The sequence below is a fragment of the Phyllobates terribilis genome, unplaced genomic scaffold (assembly GCF_046119375.1).
Source record: "Phyllobates terribilis strain yellow unplaced genomic scaffold, ASM4611937v1 Scaffold_2__4_contigs__length_985480577, whole genome shotgun sequence".
Lineage (NCBI taxonomy): Eukaryota > Metazoa > Chordata > Amphibia > Anura > Dendrobatidae > Phyllobates > Phyllobates terribilis.
In genome coordinates this window covers 927,577,391-927,596,634 of record NW_027362762.1, presented here as the reverse complement: position 1 = coordinate 927,596,634, position 19,244 = coordinate 927,577,391, and the positions used below count along the sequence as shown (strand labels likewise).

The window sequence follows — 19,244 nt, the reverse complement described above, 5'->3', positions numbered from 1 at the left end:
AAACAGCTGTGACCTTGTACAGTTGCAAAACTACAACTCCCAGCATGCTCCTGCCAGCACTACAGCAGCAGCTGTTGTTGTGGCATGCTGGGAGCTGTAGTGTTCCCCTATCAGGAACCACAGGTTGCAGATGAGCGGTGCAGTCAGTGATGGTGACAGGCAGGGGGCGGGAGGAGAATAATACAAGAATAATAATGGGCAGATGGTGAATGAGATCCCCCAGCAACGGTCAACGACCAAAATCGCCCAATATCTATCTCACGTCTGTGATGATCACGATGACGGGTCAGGAGGCGCGCAGAGCCCGGCTGTGGCTGTCACGATACAGGTCAGGATGTCGTGACAGCGGGGTGAAGGGGCCTGCTAATGCTCCGGCTACACATTAGTCCTGAGCTGACAGCTGTCAGACGTGTAATGGAAGGAAGGCGGCGGATGTCTGTGCTGATACACCGGGGAGGGCGGGACGCTCGGCTCGGTACCTACCGGAGACGTCTTCCGCAGCCGGAGATCACCGCGTACTGACGGCTCCTCTGCCGCGGGCCTGCGCTCGCAAGGTATCAGACGCACGGGCGCGCTTACCCCGCCCTGACCACGCCCCCGTCCAACGAAAAACACGCCCCCTTCAGACAACCTACGTCCTGTAACCACGCCCCACGTGTCGGTGTAGGCAAACGTTCGTAATGACGTCATGCAGCATGAGCCGCCATCTTTAAAAAGGGCAGTAATGCTGCCGGATCGGGGACCACATGTTCTGTCCTCGCTAGGCGGATATCTCCGGCCAGTCACAGCGCAGCAGCCGGCGGTCACAGAGCAGCAGCCGGCGGTCACAGAGCAGCAGCCGGCGGTCACAGAGCAGCAGCCGGCGGTCACAGAGCAGCAGCCGGCGGTCACAGAGCAGCAGCCGGCGGTCACAGCGCAGCAGCCGGCGGTCACAGCGCAGCAGCCGGCGGTCACAGAACAGCAGCCGGCGGTCACAGCGCAGCAGCCGGCGGTCACAGCGCAGCAGCCGGCGGTCACAGAGCAGCAGCCGGCGGTCACAGAACAGCAGCCGGCGGTCACAGAGCAGCAGCCGGCGGTCACAGCGCAGCAGCCGGCGGTCACAGCGCAGCAGCCGGCGGTCACAGCGCAGCAGCCGGCGGTCACAGAACAGCAGCCGGCGGTCACAGCGCAGCAGCCGGCGGTCACAGCGCAGCAGCCGGCGGTCACAGAACAGCAGCCGGCGGTCACAGCGCAGCAGCCGGCGGTCACAGCGCAGCAGCCGGCGGTCACAGAGCAGCAGCCGGCGGTCACAGAGCAGCAGCCGGCGGTCACAGAACAGCAGCCGGCGGTCACAGCGCAGCAGCCGGCGGTCACAGAGCAGCAGCCGGCGGTCACAGAGCAGCAGCCGGCGGTCACAGAACAGCAGCCGGCGGTCACAGCGCAGCAGCCGGCGGTCACAGAGCAGCAGCCGGCGGTCACAGAGCAGCAGCCGGCGGTCACAGAACAGCAGCCGGCGGTCACAGCGCAGCAGCCGGCGGTCAGCGCTCCACAACCGGGGCAGAGATAGGGCGACATCTGAGCTGTTCTACGGATGTTTCTCACTTAATTAGAATATCAATAAAAAGTTAATTTATTTCAGTTCTTCAATACAAAATGTGAAACTCCTATATTATATAGAGTCATTGCACACAGAGGGATCTATTATATAGAGTCATTGCACACAGAGGGATCTATTATATGGAGTCATTGCACACAGAGGGATCTATTATATGGAGTCATTGCACACAGAGGGATCTATTATATGGAGTCATTGCACACAGAGGGATCTATTATATGGAGTCATTGCACACAGAGGGATCTATTATATAGAGTCATTGCACACAGAGGGATCTATTATATGGAGTCATTGCACACAGAGGGATCTATTATATAGAGTCATTGCACACAGAGGGATCTATTATATGGAGTCATTGCACACAGAGGGATCTATTATATAGAGTCATTACACACAGAGGGATCTATTATATAGAGTCATTACACGCAGAGGGATCTATTATTTAGAGTCATTACACGCAGAGGGATCTATTATATAGAGTCATTACACGCAGAGGGATCTATTATATAGAGTCATTACACACAGAGGGATCTATTATATAGAGTCATTACACGCAGAGGGATCTATTATATAGAGTCATTACACACAGAGGGATCTATTATATAGAGTCATTACACGCAGAGGGATCTATTATATAGAGTCATTACACGCAGAGGGATCTATTATATAGAGTCATTACACACAGAGGGATCTATTATATAGAGTCATTACACACAGAGGGATCTATTATAGAGTCATTACACGCAGAGGGATCTATTATATAGAGTCATTACACGCAGAGGGATCTATTATATAGAGTCATTACACACAGAGGGATCTATTATATAGAGTCATTACACACAGAGGGATCTATTATATAGAGTCATTACACACAGAGGGATCTATTATATAGAGTCATTACACACAGAGGGATCTATTATAGAGTCGTTACACATAGAGGGATCTATTATATAGAGTCATTACACACAGAGTGATCTATTATATAGTCATTACACATAGAGGGATCTATTATATAGAGTCATTACACACAAAGGGATCTATTATATAGAGTCATTACACACAGAGGGATCTATTATATAGAGTCATTACACACAGAGGGATCTATTATATAGAGTCATTACACACAGAGGGATCTATTATATAGAGTCATTACACACAGAGTGATCTATTATATAGAGTCATTATACAGAGGGATCTATTATATAGAGTCATTCCACACAGAGGGATCTATTATATAGAGTCATTCCACACAGAGGGATCTATTATATAGAGTCATTCCACACAGAGGGATCTATTATATAGAGTCATTCCACACAGAGGGATCTATTTTATAGAGTCATTACACACAGAGGGATCTATTATATAGAGTCATTACACACAGAGGGATCTATTATATAGAGTCATTACACTCAGAGGGATCTATTATATAGAGTCATTACACACAGAGGGATCTATTATATAGAGTCATTACACGCAGAGGGATCTATTATATAGAGTCATTACACACAGAGGGATCTATTATATAGAGTCATTACACGCAGAGGGATCTATTATATAGAGTCATTACACGCAGAGGGATCTATTATATAGAGTCATTACACGCAGAGGGATCTATTATATAGAGTCATTACACACAGAGGGATCTATTATATAGAGTCATTACACACAGAGGGATCTATTATATAGAGTCATTACACGCAGAGGGATCTATTATATAGAGTCATTACACGCAGAGGGATCTATTATATAGAGTCATTACACACAGAGGGATCTATTATATAGAGTCATTACACACAGAGGGATCTATTATAGAGTCGTTACACACAGAGGGATCTATTATATAGAGTCATTACACACAGAGTGATCTATTATATAGTCATTACACATAGAGGGATCTATTATATAGAGTCATTACACACAAAGGGATCTATTATATAGAGTCATTACACACAGAGGGATCTATTATATAGAGTCATTACACACAGAGGGATCTATTATATAGAGTCATTACACATAGAGGGATCTATTATATAGAGTCATTACACACAAAAGGATCTATTATATAGAGTCATTACACAAAGGGATCTATTATATAGAGTCATTACACACAGAGGGATCTATTATATAGAGTCATTACACGCAGAGGGATCTATTATATAGAGTCATTACACGCAGAGGGATCTATTATATAGAGTCATTACACGCAGAGGGATCTATTATATAGAGTCATTACACGCAGAGGGATCTATTATATAGAGTCATTACACACAGGGATCTATTATATAGAGTCATTACACACAGAGGGATCTATTATATAGAGTCATTACACACAGAGGGATCTATTATATAGAGTCATTACACACAGAGGGATCTATTATATAGAGTCATTACACGCAGAGGGATCTATTATATAGAGTCATTACACACAGGGATCTATTATATAGAGTCATTACACGCAGAGGGATCTATTATATAGAGTCATTACACACAGAGGGATCTATTATATAGAGTCATTACACGCAGAGGGATCTATTATATAGAGTCATTACACGCAGAGGGATCTATTATATAGAGTCATTACACGCAGAGGGATCTATTATATAGAGTCATTACACACAGAGGGATCTATTATATAGAGTCATTACACACAGAGGGATCTATTATATAGAGTCATTGCACACAGAGGGATCTATTATATAGAGTCATTACACGCAGAGGGATCTATTATATAGAGTCATTACACACAGAGGGATCTATTATATAGAGTCATTACACGCAGAGGGATCTATTATATAGAGTCATTACACGCAGAGGGATCTATTATATAGAGTCATTACACACAGAGGGATCTATTATATAGAGTCATTACACGCAGAGGGATCTATTATATAGAGTCATTACACGCAGAGGGATCTATTTCAAGTGTTTATTTCTGTTAATGTTGATTAGGCGATACCTTCCGATATCGGGAAATATTGGATCGGACCGATACCCAAGAAATATCGGATATCGCCGATTCCGATACCGGAAACCAATGCAAGTCAATGGGACAGAAATATCGGAATGAAAATAAACTCTTTCTTTCCTTGTAGGTTAATTCTACATGAAGGAAAACAACTAAGAATAATGTAGAATGTATTGAGGGAGGTGGGGGAGACAATAAAGGCATAGAGGTTTAGCCCAATCAAATGGAATAGCAGGAATTAATATTTTTTTTAAGACGTTTGGAGTTCCAAAGATATTGACTATGTTAAGCTTTTTTATATTTGGTCAGATATTTATGTTTCACTACTTCCATGCTCTTCACCTTCTTTTTTACTTCTCCCACACTTTCTCCTTCATCATCCTCAGCAGCATCATCTTTTTCATCAACTTCTTCTTCACCTTATTCATCTTCTTCTTCTTCACCTTCTTCCTATTATTCTTTTTTTTTACATTCTTCCTATTCTTCTTATTCAACTATTATTCTTCTTCATATTCTACTTCTTCATCTTCTTCATATTCTTCTTCTTCATCATATTCTTATTTGTGACAGGCATTCCTGTAGTTGTTATCTATAAAAGTTTGAAGATTACACCTTTCGTTCTGCCCATCACAAAAGATTTACAACAGGAATTGTCCGCGTTCAGTTTGGCCTGCAGCAGCGGGAGGTATTTTTCAGGGGCACCACGAGGAGAAACGGACTCACCCCCATACACTGCTTAGTCTTCTTCTGCTTAGAATTTAGATAATATCTTTTGCTCTGATTTTTAGTCTTATGCTTAATGTTCTTCTGCTTTTTGTTCTGCAGCTTCTTGTTCTTCTGCTTCTTGGTCTTCTGTCTCTTGTTCTTCTGTATCTTGGTGGTTGTCTTATTGTTCTTTGTCCTCTTGGTCATCTTCTGGGTCATCTTCTTGGTCTTCTTTGGGGTGGTCTTCAGGGTCGTCTTCTTCGGGGTGGTCTTCAGGGTCGTCGTCTTCAGGGTCGTCGTCTTCGTGGGGCCTCGTCTTCTTCGGTGTGGTCTTCGGGGTCCTCGTCTTCGGGGTCCTCGTCTTCTTCGGGGTGGTCTTCAGGGTCGTCTTCGGGGCCCTCGTCTTCTTCGGGTGGTCTTCGTCTTCAGGGTCATCATCTTCGGGGTCCTCGTCTTCTTCGGGGTGGTCTTCAGGGTCGTCGTCTTCAGGGTCGTCGTCTTCGGGGTCCTCGTCTTCTTCGGGATAGACTTCAGGGTCGTCATCTTCGGGGTCCTCGTCTTCTTCGGGGTGGTCTTCAGGGTCGTCGTCTTCAGGGTTGTCGCCAGGGAGATCCAGAGTGATTACCAAAAACCATTTCAAAAAGCTTGAACTTGGAAATGTAGCAGAAGTTACAAGAAGGCTGAGGAACTGCCGAGAACCAGCTGACGTTACTGGAACCCGGATGGGTAGCAAAAGGTACAAGAGCCAATGGAACTACCGAGGACCAGCTGATGGTACTGGAACCCGGTTACTAAGCAGGAGGTACCTGTGCCAGAAAGCACTACCAAGGACCAGAAGACGTTGGTGGAACTCGGGTACCGAGAAGGAGGCACCTAAGCCAAAGGCACTGCCGATAACCATCTGACGGTACTGGAACCCGGATGGGTAGCAGAAGGTGCACATGAAAAAAAAAGTTGCAAGGCCGCGAGCCGGCCGGAGTTACCGAAACCCACAGTCCTACAGGGGGTGCTTGTCCTATTGCCACTATGGAACCAGCCTTCATTGCCAGATCCCGCAGTCCACATAGGAGTCACCTAAACTGCAGACACAATAGAGACGGCTAACCCGATCGCAACACGACAGGACAACGTATTGGAGGCAAAGTGACGTTGACACTACCAGGAAACAGCTGGAACCAGGCTGGGCAGGAGGGAGTACCCGTGCCAAAGACACTGCCGAGAACCAGCTGACGGTACTGGAACCCGGATGGGTAGCAGAAGGTACAAAAGCCAATGGAACTACCGAGGACCAGCTAATGGTACTGGAACCCGGTTACTAAGCAGGAGGTACCTGTGCCAGAAAGCACTACCAAGGACCAGCAGACGTTGGTGGAACTCGGATACCGAGAAGGAGCCACCTAAGCCAAAGGCACTGCCGAGAACCAGCTGACAGTACTGGAACCCGGATGGGTAGCAGAAGGTACACATGAAAAAAAAAGTTGCAAGGCCGCGAGCCGGCCGGAGTTACCGAAACCCACAGTCCTACACGGGGTGCTTGTCCTATTTGCACTATGGAACCAGCCTTCATTGCCAGATCCCGCAGCCCACATAGGAGTCACCTAAACTGCAGGCACCATAGAGTCGGCTAACCCGACCGCAACACGACAGGACAACGTATTGGAGGCAAAGTGACGGTGACACTACCCGGAAACAGCTGGCATGCTGGAACGAGGCTGGGCAGGATGGAGTACCCGTGCCAAAGACACTGCCGAGAACCAGCTGATGGTACTGGAACCCGGAGGGGTAGCAGAAGGTACAAGAGCCAATGGAACTACCGAGGACCAGCTGTTGGTACTGGAACCCGGTTACTAAGCAGGAGGTACCTGTGCCAGAAAGCACTACCAAGGACCAGCAGACATTGGTGGAACTCGGATACCGAGAAGGAGGCACCTAAGCCAAAGGCACTGCCGAGAACCAGCTGACGGTACTGGAACCCGCATGGTTAGCAGAAGGTACAAGAGCCAATGGAACTACCGAGGACCAGCTGATGGTACTAGAACCCGGTTACTAAGCAGGAGGTACCTGTGCCAGAAAGCACTACCAAGGACCAGCAGACGTTGGTGGAACTCGGATACCGAGAAGGAGGCACCTAAGCCAAAGGCACTGCCGAGAACCAGCTGACGGTACTGGAACCCGCATGGTTAGCAGAAGGTACAAGAGCCAATGGAACTACCGAGGACCAGCTGATGGTACTGGAACCTGGTTACTAAGCAGGAGGTACCTGTGCCAGAAAGCACTACCAAGGACCAGCAGACGTTGGTGGAACTCGGATACCGAGAAGGAGGCACCTAAGCCAAAGGCACTGCCGAGAACCAGCTGACGGTACTGGAACTCGGATGGGTAACAGAAGGTACAAGAGCCAAGGGAACTACCGAGGACCAGCTGATGGTACTGTAACCCGGTTACTAAGCAGGAGGTACCTGTGCCAGAAAGCACTACCAAGGACCAGCAGACGTTGGTGGAACTCGGATACCGAGAGGGAGGCACCTAAGCCAAAGGCACTGCCGAGAACCAGCTGACGGTACTGGAACCCAGATGGGTAGCAGAAGGTACACATGAAAAAAAAAGTTGCAAGGCCGCGAGCCGGCCGGAGTTACCAAAACCCACAGTCCTACAGGGGGTGCTTGTCCTATTGCCACTATGGAACCAGCCTTCATTGCCTGATCCCGCTGCCCACATAGGAGTCACCTAAACTGTAGGCACCATAGAGTCGGCTAACCCGACCGCAACACGACAGGACAACGTATTGGAGGCAAAGTGACGTTGACACTACCCGGAAACAGCTGGCATGCTGGAACCAGGCTGGGCAGGAGGGAGTACCCGTGGAAAGACACAGCCGAGAACCAGCTGACGATACTGGAACCCGGATGGGTAGCAGAAGGTACAACAGCTAATGGAACTACCGAGGACCAGCTGATGGTACTGGAACCCGGTTACTAAGCAGGAGGTACCTGTGCCAGAAAGCACTACCAAGGACCAGCAGACGTTGGTGGAACTCGGATACCGAGAAGGATGCACCTAAGCCAAAGGCACTGCCGAGAACCATCTGACGGTACTGGAACCCGGATGGGTAGCAGAAGGTACAAGAGCCAATGGAACTACCGAGGACCAGCTGATGGTACTGGAACCCGGTTACTAAGCAGGAGGTACCTGTGCCAGAAAGCACTACCAAGGACCAGCAGACGTTGGTGGAACTCGGATACCGAGAGGGAGGCACCTAAGCCAAAGGCACTGCCGAGAACCAGCTGACAGTACTGGAACTCGGATGGGTAGCAGAAGGTACAAGAGACAATGGAACTACCGAGGACCAGCTGATGGTACTGGAACCCGGTTACTAAGCAGGAGGTACCTGTGCCAGAAAGCACTACCAAGGACCAGCAGACGTTGGTGGAACTCGGATACCGAGAAGGAGGCACCTAAGCCAAAGGCACTGCCGAGAACCAGCTGACGGTACTGGAACCCAGATGGGTAGCAGAAGGTACACATGAAAAAAAAAGTTGCAAGGCCGCGAGCCGGCCGGAGTTACCAAAACCCACAGTCCTACAGGGGGTGCTTGTCCTATTGCCACTATGGAACCAGACTTCATTGCCAAATCCCGCAGCCCACATAGGAGTCACCTAAACTGTAGGCACCATAGACTCGGCTAACCCGACCGCAACACGACAGGACAACGTATTGGAGGCAAAGTGACGTTGACACTACCCGGAAACAGCTGGCGTGCTGGAACCAGGCTGGGCAGGAGGGAGTACCCGTGCCAAAGACACAGCCGAGAACCAGCTGACGATACTGGAACCCGGATGGTTAGCAGAACGTACAAGAACTAATGGAACTACCGAGGACCAGCTGATGGTACTGGAACCCGGTTACTAAGCAGGAGGTACCTGTGCCAGAAAGCACTACCAAGGACCAGCAGACGTTGGTGGAACTCGGATACCGAGAAGGAGGCACCTAAGCCAAAGGCACTGCCGAGAACCAGCTGACGGTACTGGAACCCAGATGGGTAGCAGAAGGTACACATGAAAAAAAAAGTTGCAAGGCCGCGAGCCGGCCGGAGTTACCAAAACCCACAGTCCTACAGGGGGTGCTTGTCCTATTGCCACTATGGAACCAGACTTCATTGCCAAATCCCGCAGCCCACATAGGAGTCACCTAAACTGTAGGCACCATAGACTCGGCTAACCCGACCGCAACACGACAGGACAACGTATTGGAGGCAAAGTGACGTTGACACTTCCCGGAAACAGCTGGCGTGCTGGAACCAGGCTGGGCAGGAGGGAGTACCCGTGCCAAAGACACAGCCGAGAACCAGCTGACGATACTGGAACCCGGATGGTTAGCAGAACGTACAAGAACTAATGGAACTACCGAGGACCAGCTGATGGAACTGGAACCCGGTTACTAAGCAGGAGGTACCTGTGCCAGAAATCACTACCAAGGACCAGCAGACGTTGGTGGAACTCGGATACCGAGAAGGAGGCACCTAAGCCAAAGGCACTGCCGAGAACCAGCTGACGGTACTGGAACCTGGATGGGTAGCAGAAGGTACAGGAGCCAATGGAACTACCGAGGACCAGCTGATGGTACTGGAACCCGGTTACTAAGCAGGAGGTACCTGTGCCAGAAAACACTACCAAGGACCAGCAGACGTTGGTGGAACTCGGATACCGAGAGGGAGGCACCTAAGCCAAAGGCACTGCCAAGAACCAGCTGACGGTACTGGAACTCGGATGGGTAGCAGAAGGTACAAGAGCCAATGGAACTACCGAGGACCAGCTGATGGTACTGGAACCCGGTTACTAAGCAGGAGGTACCTGTGCCAGAAAGCACTACCAAGGACCAGCAGACGTTGGTGGAACTCGGATACCGAGAAGGAGGCACCTAAGCCAAAGGCACTGCCGAGAACCAGCTGACGGTACTGGAACCTGGATGGGTAGCAGAAGGTACAGGAGCCAATGGAACTACCGAGGACCAGCTGATGGTACTGGAACCCGGTTACTAAGCAGGAGGTACCTGTGCCAGAAAACACTACCAAGGACCAGCAGACGTTGGTGGAACTCGGATACCGAGAGGGAGGCACCTAAGTCAAAGGCACTGCCAAGAACCAGCTGACGGTACTGGAACTCGGATGGGTAGCAGAAGGTACAAGAGCCAATGGAACTACCGAGGATCAGCTGATGGTACTGGAACCCGGTTACTAAGCAGGAGGTACCTGTGCCAGAAAGCACTACCAAGGACCAGCAGACGTTGGTGGAACTCGGATACCGAGAAGGAGGCACCTAAGCCAAAGGCACTGCCGAGAACCAGCTGACGGTACTGGAACCCGGATGGGTAGCAGAAGGTGCACATGAAAAAAAAAGTTGCAAGGCCGCGAGCCGGCCGGAGTTACCGAAACCCACAGTCCTACAGGGGGTGCTTGTCCTATTGCCACTATGGAACCAGCCTTCATTGCCAGATCCCGCTGCCCACATAGGAGTCACCTAAACTGCAGGCACCATAGAGTCGGCTAACCCGACCGCAACACGACAGTACAACGTATTGGAGGCAAAGTGACGTTGACACTACCCGGAAACAGCTGGCGTGCTGGAACCAGGCTGGGCAGGAGGGAGTACCCATGCCAAAGACACAGCCGAGAACCAGCTGACGGTACTGGAACCCGGATGGGTAGCAGAAGGTACAAGAGCTAATGGAACTACCGAGGACCAGCTGATGGTACTGGAACCCGGTTACTAAGCAGGAGGTACCTGTGCCAGAAAGCACTACCAAGGACCAGCAGACGTTGGTGGAACTCGGATACCGAGAAGGAGGCACCTAAGCCAAAGGCACTGCCGATAACCATCTGACGGTACTGGAACCCGGATGGGTAGCAGAAGGTGCCAATGAAAAAAAAAGTTGCAAGGCCGCGAGCCGGCCGGAGTTACCGAAACCCACAGTCCTACAGGGGGTGCTTGTCCTATTGCCACTATGGAACCAGCCTTCATTGCCAGATCCCGCAGCCCACATAGGAGTCACCTAAACTGCAGGCACCATAGAGTCGGCTAACCCGATCGCAACACGACAGGACAACGTATTGGAGGCAAAGTGACGTTGACACTACCCGGAAACAGCTGGCATGCTGGAACCAGGCTGGGCAGGATGGAGTACCCGTGCCAAAGACACTGCCGAGAACCAGCTGACGGTACTGGAACCCGGAGGGGTAGCAGAAGGTACAAGAGCCAATGGAACTACCGAGGACCAGCTGATGGTACTAGAACCCGGTTACTAAGCAGGAAGTACCTGTGCCAGAAAGCACTACCAAGGACCAGCAGATGTTGGTGGAACTCGGATACCGAGAAGGAGGCACCTAAGGAGGCACCAAAACCAGGGGAGGAGTCCTGAGGAGATAATTTGCATATTCCCACTGCATTTTGGGGTAAGTGAAGAGTCTCCGCGAGCTCAAAGAACACTGGAGTTTGGCTGTTGGAGCTGAAAAGAGGACATCGGGAAACCAGGGGAGGAGTCCTGAGGAGATAATTTGCATATTCCCACTGCATTTTGGGGTAAGTGAAGAGTCTCCGCGAGCTCAAAGAACACTGGAGTTTGGCTGTTGGAGCTGAAAAGAGGACATCGGGAAACCAGGGGAGGAGTCCTGAGGAGATAATTTGCATATTCCCACTGCATTTTGGGGTAAGTGAAGAGTCTCCGCGAGCTCAAAGAACACTGGAGTTTGGCTGTTGGAGCTGAAAAAGAGGACATTGGGAAACCAGGGGAGGAGTCCTGAGGAGATAATTTGCATATTCCCACTGCATTTTGGGGTAAGTGAAGAGTCTCCGCGAGCTCAAAGAACACTGGAGTTTGGCTGTTGGAGCTGAAAAGAGGACATCGGGAAACCAGGGGAGGAGTCCTGAGGAGATAATTTGCATATTCCCACTGCATTTTGGGGTAAGTGAAGAGTCTCCGCGAGCTCAAAGAACACTGGAGTTTGGCTGTTGGAGCTGAAAAGAGGACATCGGTAAACCAGGGGAGGAGTCCTGAGGAGATAATTTGCATATTCCCACTGCATTTTGGGGTAAGTGAAGAGTCTCCGCGAGCTCAAAGAACACTGGAGTTTGGCTGTTGGAGCTGAAAAGAGGACATCGGGAAACCGGGGGAGGAGTCCTGAGGAGATAATTTGCATATTCCCACTGCATTTTGGGGTAAGTGAAGAGTCTCCGCGAGCTCAAAGAACACTGGAGTTTGGCTGTTGGAGCTGAAAAGAGGACATCGGGAAACCGGGGGAGGAGTCCTGAGGAGATAATTTGCATATTCCCACTGCATTTTGGGGTAAGTGAAGAGTCTCCGCGAGCTCAAAGAACACTGGAGTTTGGCTGTTGGAGCTGAAAAGAGGACATCGGGAAACCAGGGGAGGAGTCCTGAGGAGATAATTTGCATATTCCCACTGCATTTTGGGGTAAGTGAAGAGTCTCCGCGAGCTCAAAGAACACTAGAGTTTGGCTGTTGGAGCTGAAAAGAGGACATCGGTAAACCAGGGGAGGAGTCCTGAGGAGATAATTTGCATATTCCCACTGCATTTTGGGGTAAGTGAAGAGTCTCCGCGAGCTCAAAGAACACTGGAGTTTGGCTGTTGGAGCTGAAAAGAGGACATCGGGAAACCAGGGGAGGAGTCCTGAGGAGATAATTTGCATATTCCCACTGCATTTTGGGGTAAGTGAAGAGTCTCCGCGAGCTCAAAGAACACTGGAGTTTGGCTGTTGGAGCTGAAAAGAGGACATCGGGAAACCAGGGGAGGAGTCCTGAGGAGATAATTTGCATATTCCCACTGCATTTTGGGGTAAGTGAAGAGTCTCCGCGAGCTCAAAGAACACTGGAGTTTGGCTGTTGGAGCTGAAAAGAGGACATCGGTAAACCAGGGGAGGAGTCCTGAGGAGATAATTTGCATATTCCCACTGCATTTTGGGGTAAGTGAAGAGTCTCCGCGAGCTCAAAGAACACTGGAGTTTGGCTGTTGGAGCTGAAAAGAGGACATCGGTAAACCAGGGGAGGAGTCCTGAGGAGATAATTTGCATATTCCCACTGCATTTTGGGGTAAGTGAAGAGTCTCCGCGAGCTCAAAGAACACTGGAGTTTGGCTGTTGGAGCTGAAAAGAGGACATCGGTAAACCAGGGGAGGAGTCCTGAGGAGATAATTTGCATATTCCCACTGCATTTTGGGGTAAGTGAAGAGTCTCCGCAAGCTCAAAGAACACTGGAGTTTGGCTGTTGGAGCTGAAAAGAGGACATCGGTAAACCAGGGGAGGAGTCCTGAGGAGATAATTTGCATATTCCCACTGCATTTTGGGGTAAGTGAAGAGTCTCCGCGAGCTCAAAGAACACTGGAGTTTGGCTGTTGGAGCTGAAAAGAGGACATCGGTAAACCAGGGGAGGAGTCCTGAGGAGATAATTTGCATATTCCCACTGCATTTTGGGGTAAGTGAAGAGTCTCCGCGAGCTCAAAGAACACTGGAGTTTGGCTGTTGGAGCTGAAAAGAGGACATCGGTAAACCAGGGGAGGAGTCCTGAGGAGATAATTTGCATATTCCCACTGCATTTTGGGGTAAGTGAAGAGTCTCCGCAAGCTCAAAGAACACTGGATTTTGGCTGTTGGAGCTGAAAAGAGGACATCGGTAAACCAGGGGAGGAGTCCTGAGGAGATAATTTGCATATTCCCACTGCATTTTGGGGTAAGTGAAGAGTCTCCGCGAGCTCAAAGAACACTGGAGTTTGGCTGTTGGAGCTGAAAAGAGGACATCGGTAAACCAGGGGAGGAGTCCTGAGGAGATAATTTGCATATTCCCACTGCATTTTGGGGTAAGTGAAGAGTCTCCGCGAGCTCAAAGAACACTGGAGTTTGGCTGTTGGAGCTGAAAAGAGGACATCGGTAAACCAGGGGAGGAGTCCTGAGGAGATAATTTGCATATTCCCACTGCATTTTGGGGTAAGTGAAGAGTCTCCGCAAGCTCAAAGAACACTGGATTTTGGCTGTTGGAGCTGAAAAGAGGACATCGGTAAACCAGGGGAGGAGTCCTGAGGAGATAATTTGCATATTCCCACTGCATTTTGGGGTAAGTGAAGAGTCTCCGCGAGCTCAAAGAACACTGGAGTTTGGCTGTTGGAGCTGAAAAGAGGACATCGGTAAACCGCGCGCCTACCGGCGCGCGCATTTTGAAGCTTTTTTTCTTACGCTTTTTTCACTGTTTTCAGAACATTAACAATAAGAACATGGAAGAGTCCAGGAGCCATTTGGTGAGCTGCATATCCTGCTACATGTTCACAGACTTGCCAGTGGAAAAGCCAAACTTCACATGCCAGAAATGCAAGCTTGTGTCCCTGTTGGAGGAAAAGTTGCGAAATCTAGAAGAGAGGTTAACTACCTTGAAAATCATTAAGGAAGGTGAAGAGTTCTTAGACAGAGCAGAATTATCTCTTCATGATTCAGAAAGAGAAGAAATTCGAACTGCACCTGACGAAACAGAGGAATGGAAGCCTGTGACCCACAGAAGCAGGAGGATCGAGAGGCAGTCAGCACCCATACTGCTCAGGAACCAGTACCAGGCTCTCACGCAGGAGAACCATGAAGAAATACAGCAAAATAAGACTTTGCCAGCAATGAATAACCTTGTAAGCCCTCAGAATCCTCCTGGATGGAGAAAGAAGAATGTTGTGAAGAAAAAACGGAGAGTGGTGGTCATGGGGGATTCCCTGTTAAGAGGAACAGAGGCCGCTATCTGCAGACCAGACATAACCTCAAGAGAAATGTGCTGTCTTCCATGAGCAAAAATTAAAGATGTGTCTGACAGGATATCAAGACTCTTCAGACCTACAGATCACTACCCATTCCTGCTAATACATGTGGGGACAAATGACACCGCAAGAAAGGACCTGGAAACCATCTGCAGTGACTTTGAAGACTTAGGCAAGAAAGTGAAAGAATTGGGAGCGCAGGTGGTCTTCTCATCCATCCTCCCAGTGGATGGCCATGGAACAATGAGGTGGAATAAGATTCTACAGGTGAACAACTGGCTACGTCGATGGTGCCGTCAACAAGGATTTGGATTTCTGGATCACGGAATGAATTACCTATATGATGGACTACTTGCTAGAGATGGGGTGCACCTTACGAAGACTGGAAAACATGTATTTGGAAGTCGCCTTGCTACACTCATCAGAAGAGCTTTAAACTAGAACAATGTGGGAAGGGAAGCAAAAGGCCAGAAAAAGCCATACAGCTGACAAATACTATTGAGATCTCTGCTACTGGAAGTGGAAAGGAAGAACAAAGACAAAACAATTTAAATAATAAAAATATGGGAGGAAGAGAAACCAATCACAAACTAAAATGTTTTTATACAAATGCACAAAGCATGGGCAACAAACAAGGAGAATTGGAACTACTAATGCAGGAAAAGGAATATGATGTCATTGGAATCACTGAAACTTGGTGGGACGATACACATGATTGGAATAAAAGGCTAAAAGGATACAACTTATTTGCAAGAAACAGACTTGATAAACGAGGAGGAGGTGTTGCATTGTATGTTAGAAAAGCGTATATCTGCACAGAGATTGAAGCTTCAGAGACTGGGAGTTCTGTGGAAATTGTTTGGGTAAGAATACAAGGAGAGAACAACGGAAAGGACACCATTGTAGGCATTTACTACAGGCCACCTGGGCAAGCTGAAGATATGGATGAACTCTTTATGTATCAAATGACCAAGTTCTCCAAAAAAATATGACGTAGTGGTCATGGGAGATTTCAACTATCCAGACATTTGTTGGGAATCTCTCTCAAGTAAAACTAACAGGTCAAGCAAATTCTTATCCTCTCTTGCTGACAACTTTATCTTCCAAAAGGTAGGGGAGAAAACAAGGGGATCTGCTACTTTGGATCTAATCCTTATAAACACGGAGGAAATGGTTGAGGAGGTAAAGGTGGTTGGGACCCTAGGAGGCAGCGATCATGCTATTATAGAATTTTGGATAACTAGAGGAGGAAGACATGTGAAGACTCAGACTTCAAGGTTAGATTTTAGAAAGGCAGATTTTAAGAGACTCAGAAAGAGAATAGGAGGGATCCAATGGCTGGATGTCCTTAAGGACAAAAATGTCCAGGAAGGATGGGAAATTTTTAAAAATGAGATTCTCAAAGCACAATCGTTAACAATCCCGAAAAGTAGGAAGAATGGGAAGCATTTAAGGAAACCAGGATGGATGAACACAGAACTTAAACACATGCTAAAAAGAAAGAAAGAAATGTTTATTAAATGGAAAGAGGGAGGCATATCTAAAGAAGATTATAATGCAGTCTGCAGATCCTGTAGGGCACGTATCAGGTTAGCTAAAGCTGACAATGAATTAAGGCTTGCAAGAGATGTCAAAAGCAATAAAAATGGATTTTGGGGGTATGTCAAAAGTAAAAGAAAAGTCAAAGATGCTATAGGATTTTTACAGGATGAAAATGGAGAAATGGTAAGAGAGGATGTTGAGAAGGCCGAACTTTTTAATTCCTATTTTGCATCTGTTTTCTCTCAGAAAGAAAATGTAACATCAACTGATCTTCACTGTCCTTTTAAAGGAATAGAGGAATCCAAGTTATCTGTAAACAGAAAGATTGTGAGGGAATATTTAGCTAACATAAATGAGTTCAAGTCTCCAGGTCCAGATGAATTACACCCCAGAGTACTGAAGGAGATCGTAGAAGAAATTTTAGAACCACTCTCCATAATCTTTGAAAATTCTTGGAGAACAGGAGAAGTCCCAGAAGACTGGAGAAGAGCAAATGTTGTTCCTATCTTCAAAAAGGGGAAGAAGGTGGACCCAGGGAACTATAGGCCGGTGAGTCTGACTTCTATACCAGGAAAGATATTTGAACAAATTATTAAACAACATGTATGTAAGTACATGGATAAGAATGAAGTGATTAACCAGAGTCAGCATGGGTTTGTAACTAACAAGTCATGTCAGACTAACTTAATTTCCTTCTATGACAGAATCACTGACTGGGTGGATCAGGGAAATGCTGTAGATATAGTATATCTTGACTTCAGCAAAGCATTTGACAAAGTATCTCACACCATTCTTATTGAAAAAATGACCAAGTATGCAATGGACCAGGCAACTGTTAGGTGGATTCATAACTGGCTTAGTGATCGGACTCAAAGGGTGGTTGTAAATGGCTTCACATCCAGCTGGATGAATGTCTCAAGTGGGGTACCACAGGGCTCCGTCCTGGGACCTGTATTGTTCAACATCTTTATCAATGATTTAGATGAAGGAATTGAGGGTAAACTGATTAAATTTGCTGATGACACAAAGCTAGGAGGGATAGCTAATACTAGAGAAGAGAGAGAGAGGATTCAAAAAGACCTAAATAAACTGGAGCAGTGGGCAGCAACCAACAGAATGGTTTTTAACAGGGAAAAATGCAAAGTACTACATCTGGGCAATAAAAATGAAAAAAGCATATACAGAATGGGAGGAATAGAGCTAAGCAACAGTACATGTGAAAAAGACAGGTATACTAATAGATCATAGACTGAACATGAGTCAACAGTGTGATGCAGCAGCAAAAAAGGCAAATACAATTCTGGGATGTATTAACAGAAGCATACAGTCTAGATCACGTGAAGTCATTATCGGTCTTTACTCCTCTTTGGTCAGACCTCATCTGGAATACTGTGTACAGTTTTGGGCACCACATTTTAAAAAAGACATAGACAAACTGGAGCAAGTTCAGAGAAGAGCGACCAGAATGGTGACTGGTCTGCAAACCATGTCCTATGAGGAACGGTTGCAGGATTTGGGAATGTTTAGCTTGCAAAAAAGAAGACTGAGAGGAGACTTAATAGCTGTCTACAAATATGTCAAGGGCTGTCACATTGTAGAAGGATCATCTTTATTCTCATTTGCACAAGGAAAGACTAGAAGCAATGGGATGAAACTAAATGGGAGGAGACACAGATTAGATATTAGAAAAAACTTTTTGACAGTTAGGGTGATTAATGAGTGGAACAGGCTGCCACGAGAGGTGGTGAGTTCTCCTTCAATGGACGTCTTCAAACAGAGGCTGGACAGACATCTGTCTGAGATGATCTAGTGAAACCTGCTTTGAGCAGGGGGTTGGACCAGATGACCCAGGAGGTCCCTTCCAACTCTACCATTCTATGATTCTATGATTGCATAAGCCAAAGGCACTGCCGAGATCCAGCTGACGGTACTGGAACCCGCATGGTTAGCAGAAGGTACAAGAGCCAATGGAACTACCGAGGACCAGCTGATGGTACTGGAACCCGGTTACTAAGCAGGAGGTACCTGTGCCAGAAAGCACTACCAAGGACCAGCAGACGTTGGTGGAACTCGGATACCGAGAAGGAGGCACCTAAGCCAAAGGCACTGCCGAGAACCAGCTGACGGTACTGGAACTCGGATGGGTAGCAGAAGGTACAAGAGCCAATGGAACTACCGAGGACCAACTGATGGTACTGGAACCCGGTTACTAAGCAGGAGGTACCTGTGCCAGAAAGCACTACCAAGGACCAGCAGACGTTGGTGGAACTCGGATACCGAGAAGGAGGCACCTAAGCCAAAGGCACTGCCGAGAACCAGCTGACGGTACTGGAACCCAGATGGGTAGCAGAAGGTACACATGAAAAAAAAAGTTGCAAGGCCGCGAGCCGGCCGGAGTTACCAAAACCCACAGTCCTACAAGGGGTGCTTGTCCTATTGCCACTATGGAACCAGCCTTCATTGCCTGATCCCGCTGCCCACATAGGAGTCACCTAAACTGTGGGCACCATAGAGTCGGCTAACCCGACCGCAACACGACAGGACAACGTATTGGAGGCAAAGTGACGTTGACACTACCCGGAAGCAGCTGGCGTGCTGGAACCAGGCTGGGCAGGAGGGAGTACCCGTGCCAAAGACACAGCC

The 19,244-nt window shown here is 48.1% G+C and overlaps 1 protein-coding gene across 7 annotated transcripts in view; it reads right to left on the bottom strand.

Annotated features, from left to right (window-relative positions):
* SYNJ1 (synaptojanin 1) overlaps nucleotides 1–615 on the bottom strand; it is an 81,007-nt gene extending 80,392 nt beyond the window's left edge. For all 7 annotated transcript variants that reach the window (XM_073668300.1, XM_073668304.1, XM_073668305.1 and 4 more), the window contains exon 1: nucleotides 484–615. The gene's annotated coding sequence lies outside the window, so the exon portion shown is untranslated. The remainder of the gene's footprint in view (nucleotides 1–483) is intronic.
* Nucleotides 616–19,244: the final 18,629 nt, after the last annotated feature.